General features: G+C 35.3%; 2 long non-coding RNA genes across 2 annotated transcripts; one reads left to right on the top strand and one right to left on the bottom strand.

Moving 5' to 3' along the window:
• Positions 1 to 4,963: 4,963 nt before the first annotated feature.
• LOC147648218 (uncharacterized) lies at positions 4,964 to 21,473 on the bottom strand. The gene is made up of 4 exons (XR_015280723.1): positions 21,367 to 21,473; positions 9,971 to 10,058; positions 6,202 to 9,392; positions 4,964 to 5,476 (listed from the first exon to the last, which is right to left on the bottom strand). It is a non-coding gene; the product is annotated as an uncharacterized LOC147648218 (long non-coding RNA).
• On the top strand, positions 21,208 to 26,590 carry LOC147648217 (uncharacterized). Its single transcript, XR_015280722.1, has 2 exons — positions 21,208 to 21,620; positions 22,484 to 26,590. It is a non-coding gene; the product is annotated as an uncharacterized LOC147648217 (long non-coding RNA).
• Positions 26,591 to 27,826: the final 1,236 nt, after the last annotated feature.

Raw genomic sequence — 27,826 nt, 5'->3', positions numbered from 1 at the left:
TAGATGACTTTTAGCTCTTCTATTATAGTTTGATTAAAATAAAAATCAGAGTGATCCATTATTTTTTTCATAGATGGCATTTCCTGAATGTAATGTTCCTTGACAGTTTTGTCCACAAGGAAGGTACAGAACGTGAGAGTTTATGGATTGCTGTACTGGACCAGATCAGAGTAATCTAGTTTTAACATTTATTGTGAAATAAAATAAAGAAGTAAATGTGAAACAACTTCCAAGCTTCAAATTCTATCAGAAGAAGCCATTTTGGTACACTTTTGCTGAGTGCTGTGGCAGTTCTCTTGCACTATAGGGGCCTATATTCATCCCTACATATTTACTATGTTATCTGAGTGACAATATCACTGTTGCTGCTTGGCCAGTGGTTGGTCTATCTTGGAGTCAGCTGGTTCTGGTTTTATGGGACACAAGGGAAGTTTCCTGCAGTTTCTCATATAAGCCACCCCTGCAACCCTTTTGCCACCAAAACCTAACCATGAAAACTCACTATATTCCATGTCTAACCTCTTTGAATCACACTTTTAAGATTTATCATTAAAGCCAAATTTATTGCACAATCCTCAAAATCAACAAAGAAGAATTTTCCACAACAAAATCAAAATAACATCATCATAACACTGAATAAAAGTGGACAATTTACACAAAATCCACTCCTCATCCCCTCAAAATTGGAACTACCAAAATTTCCCACTGTCATTTTGTTCTCTAACAGCATTCTATCCATGTTCTGCCCTTTATGTTACTATGCTTACCTCAATTTACTTGAGCCTCATGTTGGGCATTAAAAAATACTGTGGTGTGCTGACCCTGGCCAGACACAGGGTTTCCATCAAAGTTGCTCTATCACTCTTGCATGAACATGTGGTATTTTTTGTACTTCTCTTGTATTTTTTGAACATTATATCTTTAGCCCTTAGTCATCCATAAATTCTGAAAAGCAGAAATTATCTTGAATCATCTTGTGTGGAGTTGTTACAAATTCCTCTATGTAAGAGGAGCCTGAAGTCTGTGGAGCTTGTGAGAACAGATAGAGAATGAAGTAGGCAGGTTTGCAGGGTACTGATTTCTGAGCCAAGAGAGCATGATTAATTATATCTTGAATGCTATCAGAGCCCTTGATCTCATCCAGATTAAAATGGATTTAACTGAGACCTCACCCATGGCACAATGCAGATCTCAGCAATTTACTTCAACTTGGAACTTTATCATCCAGACTCCAGATGAATCCAGGGTATTAACAACAGTCTTGGCATTGATGTAGTGGTCAATGGATTGGACTAGACCCTGTGGCAAAGATCTGCTTCTAGGACAACAACTTTTGAATGAAGCTAAAGTGAGGTTTAGCAGTAGAAATTTTTTGCTTGGTTCAAGCTTAGGGAGTTTGAACTTTTAGCATTCAGCTGTGTTCAAAACTTCTATTGCAGAGAAGGTAATGTATCAAAATACCTTAGGCAGGGAAATAGTCATTCCCTAGGTCACACTTTTACTTTTCTGTGACATGGTAACTACATGAAGTCTAAAGCAGACAACTTCATAGCAGTGCTGGGAGCCAAAGGTTGTTTTTCAGTGAGGTATGTTAGGCACAGTAGGAGACAACATTTGAAATTACCTTCTGAATGGCTTTGGACCAACACAAAGTGCACAATGAATATGGTGCACTTACTGTGTTCCACCCTGAGCTCCAAAATAATAATTGTAGGTCAATTGTGCTTGTAGAATGTTGTTTATTATGCAATGCATTTTACAACGGAATAAAAAAATCTGCATTCTCAACTTTATTAAAAAGTAAAATTAGCTTCATGATGCTGTAGTGTTGACCCAAAACATATGGCCAAATAATAAAACAGAACAGAAAACTACTTTAAAAAGCTTAATATACCATGCTGTGCTGTGTAGAATACTTTATAAAGTTTTAAGTGAACTGTAAAAAGTTTATACTTATTTTCTGACTGCTCTCCAAGAGAAATTCTGACCTAAGGTTAGTTGCAACTGTGTTTTGATAGGATTCACAAAACAGACTTTCCTAAATTCAGTTTTAAATCTGAAATTTTGCTCATGTTTTTGACTACAGCAAAAAGAAGTATCTTGTAAAGAAAATTCACCAATCAAAAACTAAAATACAGATTAATATTATGCAAATGTATTATTATAAGGATTTATTAAGCAACTGTAAAAAGTACACATATCACACTATTTCTGTACATGTATATCTCCAAACTGTTAAGTGGTTTGATATTTTAAGTCAGATACTTGCAATGAGTGTTATAAAAGAGAACATCTTAAATCTGCTGTAACAATCTGGTTTGGTTTATGTTGGCAAACCAAGTCTACAGTCAATATTTGTGGACTTCAGCTGAGAATTCAATTTGCAGCCCTGACAGCTCTTGGTGAAAAATAAAAGGTTTGTAGCAGAATGATCATCAAAAGTTCTTGGATCTAGCTCCCTGGGGTGTTATAGCAAGCTACCAGCATTTTCCACACAGAGATAGCTGAACAGTGTTGAAAAATAAAATTTGGTTTCAGTGATGCTCAGACTCTATTGGCAGGCTGTATCTGCTCTCTGCTGTGCAAGTCTTGCAAGGACATCCAGAAAAGATTTTTTACAAAATATCAAATAGATCACCGTCCATACCTAAGTGACCACAGCTGATCAGCTATTCTCAAGAAAGTAGAAGTATGTTTTCCATGTCTTTCCATTTCCTCAGACTGACCATTGGATCTTTTACTGATATCACATTTCCATATATATTCTTAGAGGCATAGCCTTCCTGTTGACCCTTCTTTTTGCTTCTTCTGCTCAGATTCTTACCCCTTTCACCTGCTCTACCTGATTTTAGAGGTTACTGGGAACTGTGTGATATTTGATATTTGGTTCACATGACAATTTATGCTAAGACCTGCCAAATATCCATTTTTTCCCAGTGTTAATTCAAGCCCCTTCTCAGCACTATCTTGTACCTGTCAACACTATTTGTCTTGAGCTTTTTAAAAGCATTCTAATGACTTTCTGGGGCACCGAGAAAATTTGTATTATGAAGAAAACACCAGTGACACACTTGAAGAAAGCCTTTTTCACAAATGAGGCTATTCAACTTGGTGCATTTCTTGGCTGGTTTTGAACTAGGGAGTGCCTTCCAGTAAGCTTCAAATTCTGCCAGTTGCAACCCTCTCATCTTTGGAAAGAACTGAGCAGTAAGTCTGCCACTGCTTACTATTTACTTATGTAGCCCAGAACCCAGATCTAGTTTCAGAGTAGATTTCCTCTGAGTTTGCAGAAAGAGAGGTAGATCAGGCTGAAAAAGCCTGAGTATCTAACAATATGCTGATTTTAGGGGACTTCATACAGCACCACTGCTGTATTTTGTTATTTGTATACCACAGGGTGCTGGCACCCTTTGCCATGCTTTGCTACGCCTCAGCTGAATGCAACTCTATGACAGTGACCTGAAATGCTGCTCACCTGCCTTTTGATGAAATAGCTCCTTTTTCATCGTCTTCTGCAGTCAGCTCCAAAAAATCACCGGAATTCTGAGTTACAGGAGAGCTTGAAGCCCATATTTTATTTCCAGTATGTAAAACTAAAATTAAATGCATGATTTGTTCAGTCTGCCCATGAGGCATCCATATTTCCATCTTTGTTTTGGAATTTTTTCCCATCTTCATAAATTACTTTGTTGACTCAAAGGAGTGGGATTTCAGGTCTGTTAAAGTTATTTTCTGAAAATGAAACTCAGACACAAAACTCAGTTGAAGAGTCCCTGCCTAAAAACATCTCATCAGCTTCCCAAGACTTATTTTACATTCCAAAATTTGCTGAGTGCATTAGCAATCATTAACCATAGAGAGATTATTGTTCCATTTTAGGGATGTGCATTTTATACATACATTAACTGCCCACTTCATAACAAATGTATTGAGCCCAACTCTTGCATATCGTGACAATTTAGAAGGAAAAGTATGCAGAGTTGATTCATTTCTATGTAAAAATACGCAATAATTTATAGGAAGCATTTTGAGAGAAGTTAACCTACATGTTTGTTTTCACTAAAAACTTGAATATCATCAAAGCTGATATGTGAGAATAAATAAAGGTCACTTGTAGGGATACTGAAAATTATTTTCTGATACCAGTGAAAGAGAAGATCAATGAAGGTATAGAGGCTCAGGCATCAATAGCATTGGCCTTCTGAGAGTGCAAATCCCTTCAGATGTCAATTCAAAAGCAAATGAAAGCAGATGGAGGCCAAAGATATTGGAAAAACGAATTTCAAAGGAGGACAAGGGAGTGTCAGGTCATCAGTATAAAAGATCAGGGAGATAGTATGAGACAAGGGCCTCTGAGCAGAAGGAATAAGAACATGGAAACTACAACTATATTTTTCTTTAACATTTTTTTTACATTTTAATAGACTATAAAGTAGTAGTTCTTCTATATGTTTTCCTGCTGCTAAATCCCAAAAATCCCTTTAGTTGCTCTTTTGAAACTTTTCACACTTTAGCAATTGAACTGATTTTGTCAAAAAGCGTCTCTGTCTTAATACCATAAATATAAATGGAATCCCCAGTCAGATTAGATTTTCACTTCTCATCTTGTACTTTCACAGCTTACTATCTGTGATGGCTTCCAAATTGAAATGGAAAAAAATATAAAATAGCTCGTAGCCTAGTTTTAATGATCTGAAAATGAGACAAACAGTAAACAGTTTTAACACACTGCAATTAAATAGTAATGCATTTCCAAATAAAAGAAAATTTCCCTAAAGTTTCAACTCCATTTATTGTATTCAAACATTCCTCAGAAACATGTTTAGTGAAAAAAACCCATGGATTTGCTATCAGTTCTCTCATTCCCCACCCCCACCCCCCCTTATTAATAAGAAAGAACGAAGTTTTTTGCCTTAATTAGAGCTTCAATGTCTTTACTAAGAAAACACAGAATACAACAGACTTGGCAATATTTGTGACAATTTATTATCAAGGCTTAGATGAACTCAAAAAAGAGGATTTAGATAGGTGATATGAGGCTTGATGTAGAAGCTTTTGAAATCAGCAGAAATATTGTAGGAAGTCTACTAGTTTTGGACAAGGTGTCTCATGAGTGATAACTGAGAAAAGAGTATGATGATTTTTCATTGGCTAAGTGTAAAATCTCTCAATTGTATTCTCCTCCTTATAACCAAATCATTCCATGTACTAGAATATTCAAGGTGTTGAGGGTTCCTGTATAATGCTTATCTTGTACAGTGAAACATTACTGCTGTTCCACAGTTTTTATTAGAATTCATCTCCTTGTCTTAGCATTAGCTGGTTGGAGCAGTTTTGATTTCATATCTGCTAGGCAGCTCTCCTCATGCATTGGTTTTCTAAGTCTGCTTTCCTTATCTTATGTCTCTCTGCAGAAACTATCAATCTGTATCAGATTCTAAGACATTGTGTAGAAAGCTTTTAATTTCTCTGTTCCCTGCCATGCAAAAAAAAAAGAAGAGTGGGAAAAAGAAAAATGTTGCACTCAATAAGAAATGAATTTTCATTCCAGTATTAAAATTCTCCAGATGTGTCTGGGGGAGGGAGACATATGTGAGTATGTTTGCATTTATATGTGTAAGCTACTGAATAGCAAAGATAAATAACATAAATAACTGTTTCTGCTCCGAAAGCATTATTTTACTCACTCTCAAATATTGCATGGTATTTCTTTTTGAGAATAAGATGCATCCATTTCAAAGCAAAGACTGACCTCTCTTCTGAATATAAATTACTTTAGGAAATGCTAAAATAATTTGTGGAAACTTTAATGGCTTAACCTGAGTTCTGTGACAACTATATTTCTGGACTGAGCTTTCAGTGTTTTAAACAGAAAACCCTACTGTAAGATAGTGTTGGGCTGGTTTTTCTCGTTTATGCAACAGAAATATCCCTCCTAAGGGATTTTAAATGGATGAAGAGCAGGTGTTTTGGTTTGATGGTAAATTGGTAAGCTGATTACCTTCAAAATTAACACAAGCTATAACCAGAAATCACCTCCCTTCAAAATATCAGGAGTATGAAACAACAACAAAGCATTCTTAATGCTTAAATATCATCATTTCAAGTAACATGAATGCAAAAGTTAGTCAATCTGTGCTCATATATATATGTATTGTTATTGCTTAATACAGCATTTATGAATTCAGTAACTTCTTATACCTCAATTAGGGATAGTAATGGAGAATAAAAATAATGTTAGTAGGTTGATCTTGTTTGATGATGTTCTTGTTGATGTCCTCTTTGTTTGATGAGACAAATTAAGTTTTCTGTGCGCTCTACATGGATGCAAGCCAATATCCATCAAAGAATTCTGTCTGATTCTGAACAAAATCTGGAAAGAACTTAGATTAAAAATTTAATATTTTGACTTGACAGATAGACCATTTTCCCCTACCTTTCTGTCCCCTAGTTGTTACTTTTCCAGCTATTGACACAGGTTTTGTTCATTAACTTATCATTTCCTCATTCAAAACCACACTCTTGTCTGCTCCAAAGAGCCTTGAGACACCAAGTCATAGGAAAAAGCACATGTTTTGTAACAAAAAATTACCATTTTGAAACATAAATTTCACCAAATTTTAATGTGGGAAAATGAGCCCATTTTCTGTTTTATTCATATAAAAACTAAATTCTGTGCTGAAAAATACCCTTAATATAAGTAGTTTCTCTTAATTCTATGAAAATTCCAAGGATAATCAAAGAAATCATGACCAGCCCACTCTATAAGAACAGTATATGTCCTGTTTCAAACCGAGGCAATATTTTATATAATTAATATAAGCAAAGTAGAAAGGAGATTAGTACAAATATAAGTTAAGAATGTGGTTTTTTTGGGTTTTTTTATGCAAAGTATGGTTTGACACATACAATTAAGTAATCAAGACAAAGAATCCCTGAATGCTTACAGTATAAAAAATTAAGCTGAGGCTAGTTTTAGTAAATTAGAGTTAGTACAGTATGAGTGATACTAAGTCAGTTATGGATAATCTGTTCTTGCTGTCTTAAGCCAGATGACCTACGCTGGTTTGAACCACGGGTATTATGAGAAAGTTGTGTTTCAGCACACACTATGATTTCTCATACCATAAAAAAAAACATGTTTTCACCTTTCATATAAGCAAAAGATTCATTTTAGAAAGTGAATAGATTTAGTCTTAATAAAATAAAAGAGACAGGATGTTATCACAATCTTAAAGCAGTCACTTTTTTTAATAGGGATACAGTACAAACTTCTTTTTAGTACTTCACTCAATATATCAGTCCTTTGACAGCTGTAAAATTCTCTCTCAGAATATCCTCAGGACCATAATGAGGATATTAATGAAAGAAGCACTTTCCATTGCCATGACCAATCAGGTCTGTATGACATGTATCTTAGGAATTCACTAGATACTGCTTCTTTAAGTATCCACAAAGTTTGTGGGTTTTTTTCCAGTTTTGTCTCCTTCCATCCTGAATACCATGGCCTGTTTTTCTCTTTATTGCTTCTTAAGGAGAAATCAGTCGTGTAAGAACTACAGAAACATTCTGAAGACCTTTACAATTAAAAATCTAATTATTTCCTGAACTCTATCTCAATTTGCATTCAGCTGGCATTCTTTCCTACTCTTCCACTAGGCAGCATGTCAGCTATGACACTGATGAAATCTTCTGATTATTCTTATGTCCTAGTATGTCAGCCAACCATCACAGAAAATGCAGAAACAAAAAAAACAATTGGAGAAAAAAAATCAAACCACATACATTTGACTGATAAAAATCTTGGAAGCTGCTTTACTTCCTCTGGGTGGACTCCCTACTATTTTTATAAATGCTGCAGTATATTTCTGCATGAAAATGTAAGCATTTTAATTCAGTTCTTTCTCAGGAAAGGACCCTAAAAGAGTAGAATGAAATGTATTTAAAATGTACACTCAGATATTCAGGGGGTATAGATGATATAGGTCCACTCATTTCTTTCACTAAGTAGTCTCTCATAATGGTAAGAGCACAAGAAGTAAAAGGTTACTAAACTAAAAATTTTGAATTGAGAGTCAGCTAAATGGCAATTTCAACAACCAATCTCTTGAAGCAGCAGTGTTTCTTCTCTCTGGCCTTAAGTAGGAGGCTGTGTGAAAATGTACCTTTCTGAAATGCAAACACTATGGCAGCAAAATCAGAAAATCAACGTACTTAGAACACAGTGAAGCTTGTGCTTTTGGGCATATGTCATGATATCCCCTAACCACTACATCAGGCTTTTTCAGATCCCACATCATGTCTTTGCCTTTTGGAACATACTCTCAGTATGCTTGAGTTAATGGCCACTGTAGCTCAGATGAGAATGTTGATTATTCAGACCATTGAATTCTGAACACATTTCACCTTGCAGGTGAAAAAGGGAAAAATTCTGTGCCAAACATCCCTCCTCTTTATGGGTATTGTTAATAAAATATTTTTTATAAAGTCCTTTGTTATTTTTGTTGCCTGTTTTTTGGTTTGGTTCATTGGTTTCATTTTTTGGTTCATTTTTTGGGGTGGGTTCTTTTTCAAGAAAGAGACCCCATCTATTTGAGAATGCAATGAAAATGTGTATCTGATGAAAAAACCCCTAGTCTTATTGTAAAAACCATACAGCTGATGCTCACTTGTGTCCCCTGATGTTATATTGTGCTCTGCAGCAATTCAGAAAGTATTTAAAGTCTGATAGAAAACTGTGACCTTTCTTCTTCTCTCTGCTGTTCTGTCAGTAGTATGTAATGCTTTCCCTGATTGTCAGGCAGGTTATAGGAAATCAGCCATTTTTGTGTCCTGTTCTAACGACTGAACGTATTAGCAAGGAAAAGTAAATAAATCTGAGCTACTCTTTCATGAGTGTTGTACATGGCTGTTTATACAGGCAATTAAAATTGCTCTGTTGAATGGCTGTCACACCTAGACACTTTGAAAGGGGCTATAAACAAAAAGATATATAAAAAAGGAGACACTTTGGACTCTGGTAGATCTATGTGTGTAAACTCTCCACACTCTCTCTATATAATATATCTAATTCTCAAATATTCCTTTTAAGGACTATAAAGTATATAAGGATTTTCTTAGAAAATATATATTTGATGAATCTGTCAGGTAAATACATATCACATAAAAAATGTAGGTGAATTTAATGGTAAGGGAGCTTGAGCCATTTCCACTTCCCTCACTGACTATTTCTCCTCCATGCCTCTTGGCAGCTGTTTACATTAGGGGAGATTTAATCTGTTCAGGGAATGTATTCAGAGAATCAACTTAGTTGATTCACATTCAACAGCCCCGTGCTTGTTTGAGGAAAATTACACTTCCGCTCTGTTCAGGCAGAGAAATTTTCTTCCCACCTGGAAGTTTGAAGGAAAACACTGTTAGATGAAACTTGTATAAAGTGACAGTATCTAAGATTGATTTTGGCTCATTGTCAAAAGGGAGATGTAGTAAATAAGGTTCCGTGGGAGTCTGCCATGAACTGCACACAGACATATAAATATATATGCTCCAATAACATACATCTCTGAATGCAAATACTGAAAGCATATCTTTACTCTTCTTAGCAATAATCCACATTATATATATATATATATAATATACAGGTTTTGCAGATTATATCAAACTGTTAAGGTTCACAACCAGAACCATGGGAAAGGTTTTGAATTCAAAATAATTTGAGAAATTAATCTAATTTATGCAGAAGAGTAATAAGAACAGGAGCAAATTTCTAAAGTTAGCTCAGATAGTCTGCAACGCAAATAGGCATGAATATGTTTATGATGAATAGCAAGCAGAACATGACTCAGACCTGTCATGCTGTTTAAAAAACTGTAAGAGCTGAAGATTTTTGTCTTGGTACTTCTGCTCTTTCCTGAAAACTGCCGTTCAAGGAAGATGTTAGCCAGAGAACAGCTATGGAATAACAGAATACCTGAAGAAGAGTTGAAGAAGCCCGAGTTGTCTCCAAAGACTAAATGGAAGCTTCAGAGATGAATGGTGTATAATGTTCCTTGTGACCCCTGAGATCAGGACAAGAAAAAACAAAGTAAAATTACAGAGAGATTTTGATGGGGTAGTCAGCATTCTTGTTGTAAAGGGTTTTACTCTGAAATACTTGGTTGAAGCAGGTATTTGAATATGGTTCATCAAAGCTTTTGGAAACTACTTAGCCAGAGTTGCAACAAACTTCATGAATCCTTCACTGGACTTTCTGAGTTTCCAGTCTCTCTCATTTCTCTATACTCTATAGCATGATTTCTTTTATTCTCCATGACATGTAAGAAAGATCTGGTTGCAAAAACTCCCCAAGAAAACCTAGAAGGATTATTTAGTGTATTAAAAAGTACAGAAAAAGACCTTGAATTTTTTCATCATTGAATGGTAATGTTTTTATAAATTAGTTCCTAAAGTGTATAAAAATTATATAATGTGAATTACCTTTTGAGATAATAAAGCAATATTTTGGAGGCTTTGACAGAAAAAATAATGATTCAAGAATTTTCCTATTTTGCAGAGATCATAAAACGTACTTTTCACTCATTACATAAATTAAAATTCACTCCCTGTATGTACTCAGCATAGAACCCAGCCTTTTGTCATACATAAAAAGAAAGAAAATTACTTGAAAATTAATGATGTCTTTTTTGTGGGATGAATCTCAATTGAGTTTATAACAAGCACAGAAACTGAAAACCTTGTTTTTTGAAACTGGTGCTTCTGAAGAAGAAGATATACAAAATCCTGAAAGAAACATGTCTGTTTTCAATTTCTTGCTCTTTGATCCGTGTCTATTTTAAGCAAATTTTTGCATACAGAAGAAAAATTATTAGGTCTATGTTTTTAATTTTTTTGAATGAGAAGTACTTTTTCAGGGCCTAAAAAAAATGAGGAACATTTTTTTTTTGTCAGGAACAAAAGAAAATGAGACTAAGATTTCCATTTAATGGATTTGAGATGCTGGTTTTCAAAAACCAATTGCATTATTTTCTGAATATGTCCAGCATCTTTTATGTCACAATTGTGAATTCAGCCAAAGCAGTCTAAATGTACTTTCTGTCTGTAGAAAGTCAGACTGTAGAGTCTTCTCTCCTGTAAAGTCAGACAGGATCTTCATCTGGCCTTCTGCTACATTGGCTTAATTAATTTTTGCTCTCGTTAGAAATTGGTGCGTTAATGTACCACTACACTTTATTCAGCTAAACATGATAAAGAACTAATCTGGACCCATTGAAGATCATGGGAGGTTCTGGCTTTGCTGACTCAGGAACTGCTATGAGATCATATGGCAATGAGCATAACTGTTTCTTCAGATAAGCAGAAGACTCATTCCTTTATTAAAATATTAACTTCAGCTGACAATTTAGAGAAGACTGTGGAACTGAATTTTTTGCTGTTGCCCCCTGGGTTCAGTAAGCACAGCACCTCAAAATGCCAACATCCTGCACGACATCAACAGACCTAAAACACAAGCACTTTTTGAACTGTCATTTTGCATTACTGAAGTGGAATTATACTAAACTACATACATACATATATATACACACACACACACATATATACACACACACACGTTTGCATGTATCTGTAATGTGTATGTATCTGTATCTGCATATCTCTATTTATATGTAAGAGCGTTAGGGCATTACACACGAGATTTTTCAAGTATGACAGAGGGAGAAAAAATTGCAAATGAGAGTTCATATTGTAGTTCATATTGTAGTTCATATTCAGATACTTGAACTGGCTTGAGTAAACAGCAATTTGAGTGGTTGCATCACATTTACTTGAAGGATTTTATTTCCTAAAAGTTGTTTTTGTAGCTAAACTTTTCAGGTTTTTCTGCATTTGGCTGCATGCACTTCACTACATATTGGATGCCCGGTTCCTTTCCTGACTTGCACACAGGCTTTTATTTTACTATTGTTTAAATATGTTTATTTTTAAATATTTTGGCCTCCTTAGACCTCATCAAGATCTAAAAAGAAGATACGTGGATTTATTGAGAGCTGAAAGCAGTAATCATATGGAGTAAAACTCTTAGATTTATGGATTAGTATGAAATTTCACCTGGCTGTTGAAAGGAAAGACAATTCTTAAAACGTACCAGCACCCTTTTCATGTTGCTTTTTTATCCTTTTATTTTAGCTAAGTATAATTTAGTAAGAAAAGGTGTTTTGCATCATAAAGGAAGAACTGAAAGCATTTTTATCTTATTCCATTTTCTACAACAAATAGATTATAAAGAGAATTTGCCTGATAGCAGATTTTAGGAAAGAAATGAGATTTTATGCTAAATTATAGATCTGTGAAAGCAGGTTTGCTAGTAAAAGTCAAACATCCTTGAAAATACTTACAGTCAAAGAAGAGCATGGAATGGTTTGCTTTGGAAGGGACCTTAAAGATCTGGTTCCAGCTCCCCTGCTGTTCACTAGATCAGATTGCTCATGGCCCAATCCAGCCTGGCCTTGAACTCTTCCAGAGCTGGGGCATCCACAGCTTCTCTGTACAAACTGTGCCAGCATCTCACCACTCTGAGCAAGGAATTTCCCACTAACATCTAATCTGAACTTGTCTTCTTTCAGTTTACCACTGCCTCTTGTCCTGTCACTATCTGCCAGTTTAAAAAGTCCATCCCCTTTTACAAGACCCCTTCAAACACTGGAAAGATGCAGTGAACTCTCCCTGGAGCCTACTTTTCTACAGGTTCAGCAGCTCTGGGTCTCAGCCTGTTTTCACACAAGAGATGCTCTGTACCTCAGATCACCTTCATGGCCATACCCTGGACCATCTTTAACAGGACCACATTTTTCTTGTTGAGTTGACATAGATTTTAAATATTGAGAGAATAAGAGGGATTTAAAAAAATATATTTAATTGTATCTTAGGAAGTTTCTATACTGTAAAATACTACAATATCTGAAGCTGACTCCCTGAGTTGCCACTCTTTATTGCTGAAACTCTGGAGTAGAAGAAGAAGAAAAAGCAGAAGCAGAAGCAGAAGAAGAAGAAGAAGAAGAAGAACAACAACAACAACAACAACAACAACAACAATGACAACAACAACAACAGCAACAACAGCAACAACCAGCAGCCAAACTTAAGGCAACTACAAATATCATAAGATCCTTAGCTCTCGTGACAGATATTGGCTCTATAAGAGAGGATAAATCTGACAAACAATACAGTATTTAATATCATGGACATATATATATATATATATAGCTACAATGTGATACATTTGTGACATTGACCCACTAAATAGGTTTAGGCATGAAAGACTTGGAACAGAGCTAAATAGAAGACGATTCATCCACACGGAAAAGAGTAATATTTGGTGTAATAAGTGTAAATAACAACAAGGCTGGATTTGATACTTATTTATATATTTATATGTTGTTGTCTAAACATGACACACCCATGAAATGTAATCAGTTCATAAGAATTTTTTTTCTTTTTATACTGATTAGAGTAGCAGTCTGACAAAGCTTCATGCAAAGGCCAGCAGCACCATGGGGGAGCTCATCCTCCAGCTAGAGCAAGGTTTGCTATGTGAGGCTCAGTATTAACTTGTATAGTCAAAGAGACTTAAAGAACTACCCTAGGGGCTCAGGCTTTCCCTCTCTGGTGATGCAGAGACACACTTCAGCTCTGAGTACACTGTACATTTCCATTCAGGAGGCAGAGAGCTATTTGGTCCTTGTGAAAGTAGGTGTGCTTTATAAATGAATTATGTTTCCTTTTTCTGTACAAAGCCATTTACTTCCAGTTTCATTAACATCATATAGCTCAACATATATTTAATTATTTTATAGGACAGAATATGTACAGCCCAAAGGGACATTACAAAGGATAAGCAAGCTTCAAAGGTATTTAAAACTAAGGGCAAGAAGTTTTTCTTTGTAGGGAGGGATGAAAAAAAAAGAAAACAAAAATTGATACTGTTTTGTTTTCTTCTATTGGATTCACTGTAGTTTTACATACTTTTATTTTTTATATTTTTTATTTTTATACTTTTATTTATACACTATCTTTGTGTTCTAGATGTATTATTTTTGAGTAATATGTTATTCACATATTTTGATATATTCCATATTTCAGTGTGAAAAAATAATTTGCAACATTGTTAAAAATAAGATATTTCATTAATTCCAGTGAAGTTATTAACAATACAATTAAACAAAAAAATGTGATTCAAGATCTCTCCTATAGAAAGATTTGCATACATGGCAAAAATATTTCAGTATTTTGTAATTAATTTGCTGATACATACAACTAAATTATATAACTACTGATGAGAAAATGCAGTTGTAAATACAAAGATTCATTCCAAACTTTGGTCTAAAGAGACATGCCCTGAGAAATTACTTCAGTGAAAAAAAAAGTTAGAAGATTGGCACTGATATATGGTGTTCATCATCCATAGATGAACTTTTGTGTCAGATTTATGTTCACATTGAACTCATATAAATAGAAGTGAGGGCTGATGGGTATGAAACCACTTAGGCCATTCTTTAGTTACAAGTTGACAATCTTTTCATCAAAATCATGGCCAGAGCAAAACCTAGCACTTTAAATTACCCCAGGACCAGCTGCCTCAGGTGGGAAAAAACCCCTGCAATTTGTGATTCAAATATACTCAAAGCTTTACATACATAAATATGATGAAATAATTCATTTTTGGAGGGAAGTGTTGGAAGATGAAAAATAACAATAACTAATCTTTAAGCTATTCACACTGAGTGTGAAGGGGAGATTAATTGCTTTTAGCATACTCTTTAGTGAAGCATAGGCGTATTTCTACTTTGTATGTCTGTATGCATGTATGCAAAATTTTCTTGACAGTGTTCTGGCTGAGATGTAAAATCTACCCATAATCCCTTTACCCACTGTGACAATGAAAAAGCAGATCTTTGCCATGTGCCCATACTAAAGCTTTGCCTACTCTATGCATATTCAAATAGAATAAAAAAAAAAGAGAGGAAAAACTATTAGTCCTGTTTTGATCTCATACCACTTTTGGGTACACCAACATGTATTTTAGAGCAGTTATTTCCGAAAAAGTACTCATATAAAAGAGAAGTCAGGCATCAATGAGAGAAGATTAATCCAGAATATAATTAAGCTATGTTTTTTACTTGTTAGAAAATAAATTTGCATGTAAGATAAATTTACCTCACCGTACTGTTAACTGCATATAAATATAGTCAATAAGTAATTATAAATATAGATGTTAATCTACTCACAGCTATAACCTCCATAATAAAATACTTTATGAAACATTTTTAATTAGAGTTATGAAGCTTGAGGTAAAATATTTTTATTTATTTTGAAACATCTTTCTGTCCCTTGTTCTTTTGTGCTTGATGAACAGGTATAACAGGCTTTCCTGAAACATCATATTCTAGCACTTATTTTTGCTTTGATTTTTTAATTGGTCAAATTACAATAAGTTAAGGATATTGAATTAATTTTATAACAAATATTCTGAGAAGAAGTCAGAAAAACAGTGGAACAAATTGTAAGAAAGTTGGCTAATCCAGCTCCACATGCTGTGGATTAGATATTTTGTGGTGTGCACTGTAGAAGCAACTTGAATGCGTAATTACTACAATATTATTGAAATTGTTTTTGAAAGCAGGACTGTGAATCGTACAGTTAAAAAAGGAATTTGGTACAAGTAACCTTCTTCCAAAATTGATTTAAAAGAATGTCAGTGCTAAATGTAAATCTTTAGCTCATGAATCTTCATATAATTTGAGTTGTTGAAGTTTGCATGACTTTTTGAAGGACAGACTTCCTATAATTGATTAATGGTTAAATATGGTTTTATACAGTTGCATAATCTTCATGCAGTTAGGGTTTCAAAAAGAGAAAAATAATTAAAAAAAAATTAAAGCTAATTCCCCCCACCCCCCTTTGCAATTTTGTATCCCAAATATCTGCTTGAAACTGATGGTAATGAAGGATAGGGGCTTTGTGGTTTGATGCAGGCTCCCCACGGTATTCCTTTGAACTGCTGAGACATAGACACTTACTCTTTCTTGTTTATTCCAGTTCTCACAAACCTTGCGACTCAGTGTAACCATATGTTCAAAGCAAAACATAAAATGATGTAGTTTTAAAGGACTCATTAATTTTCTTTGTACTCAAAAGCAGCTCCATTAAAAAAATGTAATACGCAAATTCTGAACTTGAACATGTTCCAATTCTACTGCTGTTTACTTCAAAGGATCCTGAAAAGAGTGTGCTGGAGAATTGAATTTTTTGTGTTGAAAAATTAATCTATTACTGACACTGACCCAATTTTTTATTCTCTCTGGTTTATAAATTTTTAAGGTTTATATATTTGTAAGACAAGTCCATGCTTAAATGTCTTTTAGGATACTGGCCCTTGAAAGATTAAAAAGCAAACCATGCTATGCTTTTTGAAACCAGAAAGTCAGTCTAGGAACTGCAATTGTCTTGACCGTGTCTGTCTGTTGAGGCCAAGATTTCTATATATGTTATATATGCAAAATGTGTATATTTTTGAGCTGATAGTGTTCATATTATTGATAAATTTATATTATTGAGAAATTAAGACCAGTATTTTTTGCCTTTGAAAATAAACAAGTGGTATAAATTATTTTAGCTGCTATTTGGAAGAAGGAATAGCTTGCTCTGTGTTCCACAAAAGTTAGAAATCTCCGTAGGCTACAAATGACACTGCAAGTGTTTATGCTTCTCTGCAATACTTGGTTTGTCTGGCTGTCCCAAGATGGTTGCACCATGTGCTCACCTGTCTGTGAAGGGGAGACAAAAGCAGCTACAAGACTGGCAGACAGGTTGCAGCATAGCCAATTCTACAACTAGAAGTTGTGTATCCAGAGAAAACGCCAATAACAATGTTCAAATAGTAATTTCTAGATAAGTGAATAACATCAAATCCCACCCCAGCCATTCTGATGTGGTGGATGCTCTGCTGGGTAATATAAGTGAAAAGCAGGTACTGTTAGATATTTGGCTTAGTGAATGACAGCCTGTGGAGCATGCCACCAATGCCCCAGATCAACGCCTTCCCTTAGCCCATCCTGAAAACTTCTTGAATCTTCACAGACATGCACATCAGAAATTACTGGAAGCCAATATCAGTACACATCTCTTTCTGCTTATTTGAAAGAACATCTAAATATTTAAATGCTTGGGGCATTACATGATGTAATTTTCATGTATTGCGTTTCCCTATAATTATTATATAATTAGATTTAAATAGAGTGAGTATGGTTTTTAATATCTGATTAAAATAATATTCCGTTATTTAGTGTACATAATTATTACTGCTATAATTATTCTATTTCTTGGAATAATTTCTGAGATGGAATTTTTAAAGTCTCTTGTAAAAATTCATCAAATTAATTTTTCCAGGAAGTTGTTTTGATTTTTCTCTGATCTCATTATTTTGACAGTTCTAAAGAATTTCTGGAGATTCATTAACTTTCTCTTGTGCAGCAATTTCTAGTAGAAGCAACGGGAGGAAATGCAGTGTTCCAAGAAGAGTGAACAATAACAAAACATAATGTGTTACATCTGCTGGGCTTAACAGATGATACAATGTACAAGAAACAGTACTTCCCAAACTATGATCTAAAAACTGGAAGGATAGAGTTTTATATTTCACTTGAAATATCTGCTTTCATGAAGAAACTATCTCTGTGGACATGTGCAATATCTAGTAGCATGCATTTTTAGTAAATATATAGTTAGCTCAGTGGTGCCATAGCGTAAAACGAAGCATGGGAGGCTGCTATACAAATAAGCATATCATATCCAAATATTTTTCTAGTTTCCACAGACTTTCTACAGTGTGGTATTTTTTTATTATGATGTTGAGAGAATTTTAAATATACTAGACAAACTGTAGTGAAGACTTACAGTGAAGGAAAATGCACATCTTGGGTATCCACTAATATTTCAAATAATAGATGATCTTAACCAGAACTCCAGATTACTCAACATAAATAATTGTACAACAAATGTAATGGAATTTAGTTTTATCAGCTTTAATATAAAGAAACCCCAAAACATAAGAGATTAGCCAGTTGTCTTTCAGATGGAAAGCAGATACTGAAACACCTTCTTAGTCATCTGGGTGTCTGACCATAAGAAAAAGCTGTGGGTTACCAGGCCTCAACAGCTCATAGATCTCACTTTAAGGATGGAAGTCACTTGATGCCTTCCTGTGAATGCAGTTGAAGGTAGGTTTTCAACTGAGAGTGGCATTGCATGGGATAACCTAAATGAGGTCATGGACCTGAAAGAAAAAGAAAAGGGAAAATGGCACAGCGATATAGGGTAACATGTATGGAAGTATCCCTGTGGGTTTTGCTTCTTGTAGCATCTACTTGGCATCAACTGTTAAGTGTACAGCATTAAGAGACTTAATAACAACCATTGGCACAAAGAGCAAAAGTGATGAGTATAGTTAACTCTTCCCCACTCTTCTTTATATTTTTCAAAATGTCAACTTCTGCTTCCAGTCCTTATTCTCACTTATGCTTTTCTACACCTTTTGTCACCTAAAGCCATTGTCAAACTAAAAATGGATTACAGTAAACACATTAAATGGACAATTGGTCTGAACTAATAAGGGTCTCTTTAGTTTGGGTGCAGAGGGAAGTTAAAAAATTACTGAATTATTTGGACTTAAATATTCTAAAAACATTTTGGGCAGAAAGTTCCAGTTCTAGTTGTAGTTCTAGTTGTAGTTCTGAAGTATCTATCTTGCTTGTAATCTGGGCCTTCAGGAATTAACCTGCTTTTTGTTTTCTGAAACCCTGAATAACCTGATGTCTTCAGAACATCTTTTGCTCAGGATTTGTAACTTTGCTAATGGATGCCACCTCAGACTGAATTTACAATCATGGCTTACTTGCTATTTTTTATTTTTGTTTCTGTCAGGAAGCATAACAAATTGTGACATTTTCTACCCATTTACAGATGCAGGTCCTGTTCTATTCTTAGTTTCAGAAATTATTTGAAAAACATGATATGAGATTCAAAATAAATATGCTGAGCTAGTTGTAATTGTAACATTGTGTTACAATGTGTTCCACTCTAAAATGAGTGGAACACTAAAAAAAGTCTAATTTTCTAAAATGTCTCACATGCTGTCTGGTTTGTTACCAGTTTCTCAGACTGATTGTAATTTTAAATCATGTTAGTTTAGGAGGAGTGCAATATGTTAGAAAAATTACTGAATTATCTTTTTACCTATAAGCTTCTCTGGGAGAAAAGGCATCCAAGAATAAATTCTTTTCTCTTGGAAACCAGCTGTCACTTCCTTCAAAATCTGTGCTGCATAAGAACTCCATTACAATTTTTATGAAGAAAATGTCATTGTTGTTTTTTATTTTTCTTTACCTAAAATTGACCTATATGGATTCTATACTGACAATTATAAGTCTGATGTTATAGGTTTGCATAAATAATAAAACTGTTGAAATTATGTTTTGCATTTGTCCTTTGCCTGGCCTGTGGGCGCACAAGTGAAAAAGAGAACCTCATACTGTCTAAGTCCTGTAAGTCTGGTTTGTTTTGTGAAAAAAATTTAATTTTAATGAAATTTAAGAAGGAGATACTACTCTTTTAGCAATAAAAATTGTCACATTAGAGGATGCCTCTGGACACACAAGTACTTCATCACTCAGTTAATTTTAACAACAGAAGAACTATACCCACACTTGTGTTTAAGGTTTCAAGGTTTCATACTCTCTATGTGGTTAAATATTTGGCTGATTAGTCACAAATAAATTTTATCTATAAGGGCTTTTAAAAATTTCAGTTATCGCTACAATATTTGAATGCTTTCTGTGTAAAACCAATAGTAATAGCTAGTCTCTAAAGAGAATTTTTGGCGTTTGACACTTTTTTCTTAAAATAAAAAATTGACCAAAACAAATGCTTATGTTTTTTATCTTATCACATCTTTCTGCTTCACACTTCTACAACCTTCCTTATTTCCTCTCCATGTTCAGAATAGTCACCTGCATATCAGAAATCAATATGATGGGTGTTTTTGTTCTAATAGTTTATCTAGTTTATCTAGATTTTTAAAAATTGATTAATTCAGTAGAGGCAAAGGTATTGATACCCTCTCTGAAAGCATTTAGTATGTATATTTATAAACATATTTATATGAAAAGGAGCCAGGAATGAAATAATACTTTTGCTGCTAGTGAGGCTCAAATGTGAGCAGTCCAAAGAGGTTTTTGTCTTTGGTTAATTGCTCTGGCTGAATATTATACACTGTACTGTTGTTTCCTTGTAGCCATGGGCAGTATGTATCCCTGCAAAAATAATTTGAACTTTTTAATTGAAAAAGTAAATTCAAATAACAGGGTAATTACCAAATTGCTCTCACTGCCTCTTTCCTTTTTTGGATTTCTTTGTGTTTTGAACACCCCCCAACAGAGAGCACTTTGTGTTTTCATATAGATAATGGAGATCAAACATATTTTGCATTTGGTTTGGTACTTTTAGGTTTACTTCTTTGCATAACACATTTAAGCAAAAGCTTTTTTTAACTCATTTATATATTCTCCTGAGGAAACATAACTTTGTCAAAGGTAGTTTATGGGAAATGTGACCGCTTTTATTTGCTGCATTGTCTCACTGTGGCCTATTAAAACTGTGTGAAGCAATTTTTGCTCAGATGTCAATATGGATATGTTGCAGTTTTATTCATCTTCTGTGTAACATTTGCATTTACGATACCCCTTTTTGCAGTAGTCTTGCACCTTATGAATTGGGTGCTACAAAGAACTGTGCCATGCCGTTTATTTCCTCTGGGAAAAGTGCACTGCAAATACAATACAGACAAATATGGGCTCTTGATCCTCTATCTCTTAATGGCATTGTCATGGGGTGGCTTTACCTTTGAGGTGGTTTTGGGAGCTAAGGAAGTTGAAGCTGCTGGTGGCTGATGGGAGTCTTTCCTCCTGACCAATTATCAGTCATCTCTAAGAATTGACAGCAGTTTTGACCATTAAAAAGTGAAGTCAACTTGTAAACACCTCCTTAAAATGTAAAGTCAGAGCACTTTTGGTCTCTTTGTTTCCTGGCTGTGAAAGGTAACAGAGCTTTAGCTGGCTTCCCATCCCCTGGCCAGGCCATGCGGCCCAGGCAGGGGCTGGGCTGGGCCTGCCGCGGCTCCCGGCCGGGAGATGGGGCCTGCGGGGCTTGCCCCGGGCTCGGGCCGGGCCAGGCCGGTCCCTGGCTCGGCTGCAGTTTTTTTGCTGTGACTGAATTCACCAGAGACTGCCGAGTAAAGAAAGAAAAAAAGCTCTGGACCTGCGGCAGGCTGAGACAGTGACCACGCTCTGCAGAGCAGCCATGAAGAATCTTCCATCACAGACAACTCCAGCTGCTGCTCCAGCAGAGATCACAGAACCATCTACAAAGCCTGGGCAAGATTTTATCCCTTTCATTACCCAGATGAGACTTGCAGATTAATCCTTTTATCCAGAGAGAAAAAGAGAGTGATCAACATGTAAAGAGACTTTATAAACTCTCAGAGACAGTTAAGAAAATAAGCTTCAGGAAAGGTAGAGAATAAGGAGATGCTTTGAATAATATACATATATATATATAATATAGCTGAAATATTTTTCTGTTAAAGCTATGGAGATGGACAATAAAGTCCTGAAAGAACTCCTTTAATTAATGATAGAGATATAGGGAGGAATGGAGTGTTCAAAGTGTGGATTTCGAGTAAAAAGTAGAGTAATTGTGATACAGTGAAGTGCTGGAAGATTTGAAGCCTTGGGGGGCAATGAGAAAACTTTTCTAGTGGAGCTCACAGAAACAGATAAAGAAGACTTTCGCCTTTGAATAACTCATCCTTAAAATGCCATCCCTAGACTCATGGCCCATACACACCTCAGAGTGATGTGAAATGGGAGGAGTGAATTCTGATGACAAGAGTTCTGAGCAGCTGGCATCAGAAAAATAGAAAGCTATAACAGAAATAACTTTCTTGTGGAAAACTCCATAAATTAGCAGAAGAAAACTTCTGTATCTCTACAAAGACTGATGAAAAGACTCTAGCAGGAATTGGGACTGTTTTAAACACCAAAGTTCCAAAGTTTTTGTCTCTATGTTGTCATGTGAACAAGGGAATGGTGGGTAGTAGGGGATAAAAAGGGTTTTCTGGAAGTTTATTCTGGTGTTCTTATTCTGGTGTTCTTATTGTAGTTTGTTAATAAACTTTCTTTATTCCTTTTTAAGTTCTAAGCCTGTTTTGCTCTTGCTCTAATCCATATCTTACAGCAAGAAATAAGTTATTTTTTCAGTTATTGGTTTAAACCCATGACAGGCATATTTCCTAACTTTCAGTCAGCAGATGTATACACATGAAGCCTTGTTTGTCTTAACTGCTCTGTGGCCTGTCCTGTTTTCTCCTGAACAGGAGCACCCATAGCCCTTGCAGCACCCCAGCAGTGACAGATCTGCCTGTAGCAAGGCCTCCATAGCATTGCTGCAATGATGGACTTCAGACAGACAAATTTTGCCCTACATCTTTGTTACTGAGGTGAGAAAAAGTCAGTAACGCAAAGGACTTGGTAAATAATAATAAACACAGTATTAATTATGTTTTAGTATTATTTAAATTGTTTATATTTGGTTTAAATATTATTTAAAATATTTAAATTGTGGAGAAAAAAGGCAGAGGGAAATTAATGCTTAATGAATGTAACAAGGACATTAACTATACCATTAATTAATTGCACTGGCTAGATATTTCTGGTCTAATGAATTATCCTTATTCAATAAAAAAAACAATACATAAACACTTTATAATTCCAGAACATTTTAGTTGCTTGTAAGGAAACAGATGTGTTAATATTGCAGCATGTTATTCATGCGGTTACTTTGATATTATTTTCTCCTTTTGCTAAGGCACAGTGTCTCACAGGGGAGAGTTATTCTGGGTCTTTCTGTTAAATATGTCATGCAACTAACCCAGATTTGAGGAGCTAATTATGTTATCTGTGATGTTATTAAATAATTATAGTCCTTGAAATGGGGTCAGAAGTAACAGGACATCCCTGTAGTGCAGTTCATATAGAGAGCTGACTGTAATGAAAAAAACAGAGGAATAAAATTCTTGTAGACCTTAACCCATTTACTTCTATTGTCATCTGTACACTCATAGCTAACTTGCCTTTGCACTTTCCAGACTGATCCTGCATATTCTGTCTGCAGCCATTGTTCTCAATGTAGTCTGGAAAGTTGAAAAACACACACCTTTTAGCAGTACAAAAGGTTTGGTTTTTTTTTTTACTTCCTGGCTCCCAGATTTCTGTTTTTGTTTTTCTCCAGTGGTTTGATCACACACACAGAAGTTATTTCCTCAAAGTATGGAAAGCAGGACACTATATGCAGTCAGACTCAACTATACATACTACAACTATGAATACTGTTGCTAAATGAATGCTGAAAAGCCATCAATTTTTATTTTGAAAAGTTTTATCAAAGAATCATGAAATAATTTGGGTTGGAAGGGACCCTAAAGATCATCTAGTTTCAACTCCTCAGCCTGATAAGTAGGGACTTCTCCCATTAGACAGGGTTGCTCAAAGCCTGTTCAGCCTGGTCTTGAACACTTGCAGGAACAAGGCATCCACAACTTCCCTGGGCAACGTGTCCTAGTGCCTCACCAAACTCACAATAAGGAATTTCTTCAAAAAACTAATCTAAATCTAGATTAATCCCATTTCTTATTTTCTTTTTACTACATGCCCTTGTAAAAGTCACTCTCCAGCTGTCCCTTTCATGTACTGGGAGGTGCTACAAGACCTTCCTAAAGCCATCTCTGGGCTGAACTCTCCTGTCTGTCTTCAGAGAAGTGCTCTAGACCTCAGATCACATTCCTATTCCCTCTCTGGACTTGCTGTAGCAGATCCATGTCCCTACTCTGTTGGGGGCCCAGAGCTGGATGGTGGAGCATCACCAGAGCAGAGCAGAGGGGCAGAATCCCCTCTCTTGCCCAGCCTGACACACTGCTTTGGATGCAGCCCAGGATGTGGTTGGCTTTACAGGCTGCCAGTTCACATTGCCAGGTCATGTAAAATTTTTCGTACAGAAAAACCCACAAGTCCTTCTCCCTAGAGCTGTTCTCTATTCTGCACTTGGACTGTACTTGTGCTTGGGATGGCTCCAACACAGCTACAGGATCTTACAAATGGTCCTTCAAAATTCATGAGATTCCCATGAATCCACTCCTCTGGATGGCATTTCTTCCCTCCAGCATGTTGTTGCACCCCTCAGGTTGGTGTTGTTGGTGAAGCTGCTGAGGATGCTCTGATCCCACCATCCCTGATGCTGACAAAGTTATTAAGAATTGTTGGTCCCAACACTGGACCCTGAGGAATGTTGCTCATCAATAACCTCCACTTGGACTTGGAGACCTTGAGTGCAGCTTTTTGACTGGAACCATCTATCCAATTCCTTATCTACTGAGTGCTACACCTGTCAAACCCATGTCTCTGGCTTCAGTATGAGCAGCACTTCCAGCAATTCTGAGTTTGAATGGGAGGGAGTGAGCTTTCTTCATAGCATCCTCTATGGTGCTGTGCTTCAGATTTGTAACCAAAACACTCCTAATAATGTCATCACCCCTTTTAGATGTTGCTAAGCAGTGCTTGCACGGCATCAAGGTCTGAGCAGAGCTAGGAGACTTACAGTTCATGAACTCTATTAAGAGCATCTTGTGAACTTTAAAAAGTACCTATCCTCCATAAGAGATTCTTATACATGTTAAAGGCATATTAAATAAACTTGGTTGACTTTTCACTGTCTGTGCTGACTCTCAAGATGCAGCAATATCTTTTCACAAGGCTTCCATTTCCCTGAGAATTCTATTTATACATACATGAAAATTTACTTCCATTGAAGTTACACAACAAATTGAAAGTTTGTCATCAAACTATGGGATACTGGTTATTGCACAATCTGAGTTAAAATTTCATTGTGTTCAGAGAGTCATACAGAATGTTGTACATCTAGGTTAAGAACTGAGGTGTCTACTTACAGGGAAATGTATTATGCAGAATTAAGTCTCAAACAGCACATTTCATTTTATGCCCAAGACAGCATGACTGTGACAGAAATATTTCAGCCACTATAATATTTCTTGTAGCCACCATGTTATGTCTAAGTCTGTTTAAAGAAGATTGCCAAAAAGTGATGGAATTTCTGCTGTGGGTTGACATCCTTCGAGTACCTATTTTGTATCATAATTATTTTTTTTTTCTTTCAAAAAAACTATATTATCCTACACTGAATTATCCACAGAAATGGAAAAGTAAATTTGATTAAAGATGATATTAATGACCTTTGTCAGCTACTTACCAGATAGATTCTCTTGAAGGCAAAGTCGCTAATGGGATGAGTCACTCTTAGGATGAATATCTTATGCATACTTGGATATGCATAGGGTGGGTTCAGAATCTGGTCACAGGCTCTTATGGCACAGTGCCATGTCACTTTCATGTAAGGAAACAGGCAGTGCTTCATATATAGGGTTCTGAATGCTTTTGAGATGCTTCTGATTGGTGATAATAAAATACTTGAAATTGAAAATACAGCCTTAGATAATTAGATAGGTTAGATAGTTGTGCTTAATCATATGTGAGAAAAAAAACCCCTATATTTTCCACACTTACACATATTCAGTTATACTGATTATTTTACAATTTCACAGCTTGCAGCTTTTTCATCATTAAACTGTTATAGTTGTCCATGTGATAAACTGCTCCATAAGATGTTTTAAAAGAAGTACCCTAAAATGTTTCAACCTGCATGTTTTTTATATTAAAAAAGAGACTACTTTGAGATGGAACAGAAAAGCAACTGATGCTTAGAATTTTCCTCCTTTTGCAGAAATCAATAATTTATTTAAAGTAAAAATAATGAATTGGAAGGACTAAATTCATGGGATATTTTAGCAAAGTGGGTTCATTGTTGATTCTAGAAACTCCCAAGTGTCAAATTAGAAGCCTGTGTATTCCCAGAAAAGTAAAAAGTTACAGGCTATATATAGTTGCATCCTCCTTGTGGAGGTTGTATAAAGAAAAATTTATTCCAAGAGGAATAAATCATCCTCTTTGAGATGTAGATCACAAACTATTTTCTCTGCTCCCACTATCCCTTTTTGTACCTTATACTGAACTAATGCACAACACATTTCTAAGGTTCTCATGCTTAGCTGTCATGAAGATTTTTATGGTGCCACAAAAAATGTTAAATTTGACTCATATTTATGTGTGTCATTGACTGTTTAGTTTTATAAGTTCTAAGTTTAATCTTTTATGGCTTTTTTAAGACACTCAGTTCTCTCCTTGGCTGACTGAGAGTTATCTACAGGTTGTAGTGGAGTGGGAGAAAGGGGAACGGTCGAGAAACCAGCCACCCACTCTTATCCATTTACACAAGATTTGACAGAAAGTATCAAAAAATGATGGAAAACTGTGTTTGAAAACAATTAAAGTCGAAGTCTTGAAAACTCTTCAAACTTGTTGGCAATTATTTAAAATCAACTATTTGGAATATTGTAACTCTATAGCATTACTTTAACACTGTAAGATTCTTATAATATTATAGTTTATATAGTTCTGTATTATAAACTAGGCATGTTTTTCCAAGAAAAACAGAAAAATGGGTTTTTTTAAAAGCCAAAACCTTTTTGTGCCTTAAGAGGAAAGATCCTATGACAGTACTATTTCCTAATAATGTGTTTGTAATAGTTAACTAAATAACTTTAGTGCAGTATTTCCCTCAGGTATCAAAAAGTTCTTATGGGTACAACAAAATGCTCAGCAATAAAGGAAGTATCTGGAAACAGTAATAGGGCATCAAAACTTATAAAATGAGAGACATCTTCATGGGTATTTGTAATTGAAATGTTGTCTGGGTCAGATGTGTAAGAGGATGTTTTGGTACCTTTGGGTCTACAGCTACCGAAACCCAAATCTTAAACTTTTAAGTTTATCATTTGGCTCTTCAGAAGAAACAGTCAGTTCTGAAGATCATGCAGATTCAAAATTCAAGCCAGCCACAAATCAATTGTGGCTGGAACTGAGTGATAACAATAGAGTGTGAAAGATTGCTAAATACCTCATTTTTGTATATATATCAAAATACTCTGAAACACGTTGTTATAAGCATTTTCCTCTGGAGAAGATGGGTTTACTTCTTTTTCCCCCCTCACCTGCATATTTGTCTTTAGGTCAGAATAGAAGCTTAGGGTTGCTTTGCTAGACCCATTAAATATGTTGACTGCTATTATACTCAGTTTTGTATGTTTACAGCTTATCAATACAAGAAGAGAAATAGAACAACAATCAAAATTCAGAATATTGGAAAGGTCAGAGGAGTATATTGAACTTTCGCTTTATAAAACAGACGTGCACTGTAATTTTTGAAATCTTATTTTAATAACCAGCAAAATATTAATCTAATTAGCTAATCAGTGAAATCAAAGTAAAAATAAAATCAATGTACTTATAACAGTTTTAAATGATAGCTTTATTATCTACGCCTTAAATTAATCCCTTCTGAATAACTAAGATTTGCAATGAGGGAAAATTCAGTGGAAGATCCAGTTTGCCATGTGTAGAGCTGTGTTTTTTATCTGAGGTTCACAAATGTTTCTTAATTTGCAATATATTCATATGGTGAAGAAAAAACAAAACCTTATGGCAAAGTGGGAACTGAATGGCAATAACATTACAGAAAGAAATTCTGAAAT

Source organism: Cyanistes caeruleus, chromosome Z, assembly GCF_971803275.1.
Source record: "Cyanistes caeruleus chromosome Z, bCyaCae1.hap1.1, whole genome shotgun sequence".
Taxonomy (NCBI): domain Eukaryota; kingdom Metazoa; phylum Chordata; class Aves; order Passeriformes; family Paridae; genus Cyanistes; species Cyanistes caeruleus.
The sequence above is the reverse complement of the archived record's forward strand: the minus strand, read 5'-3'. Positions and strand labels throughout refer to the sequence as shown.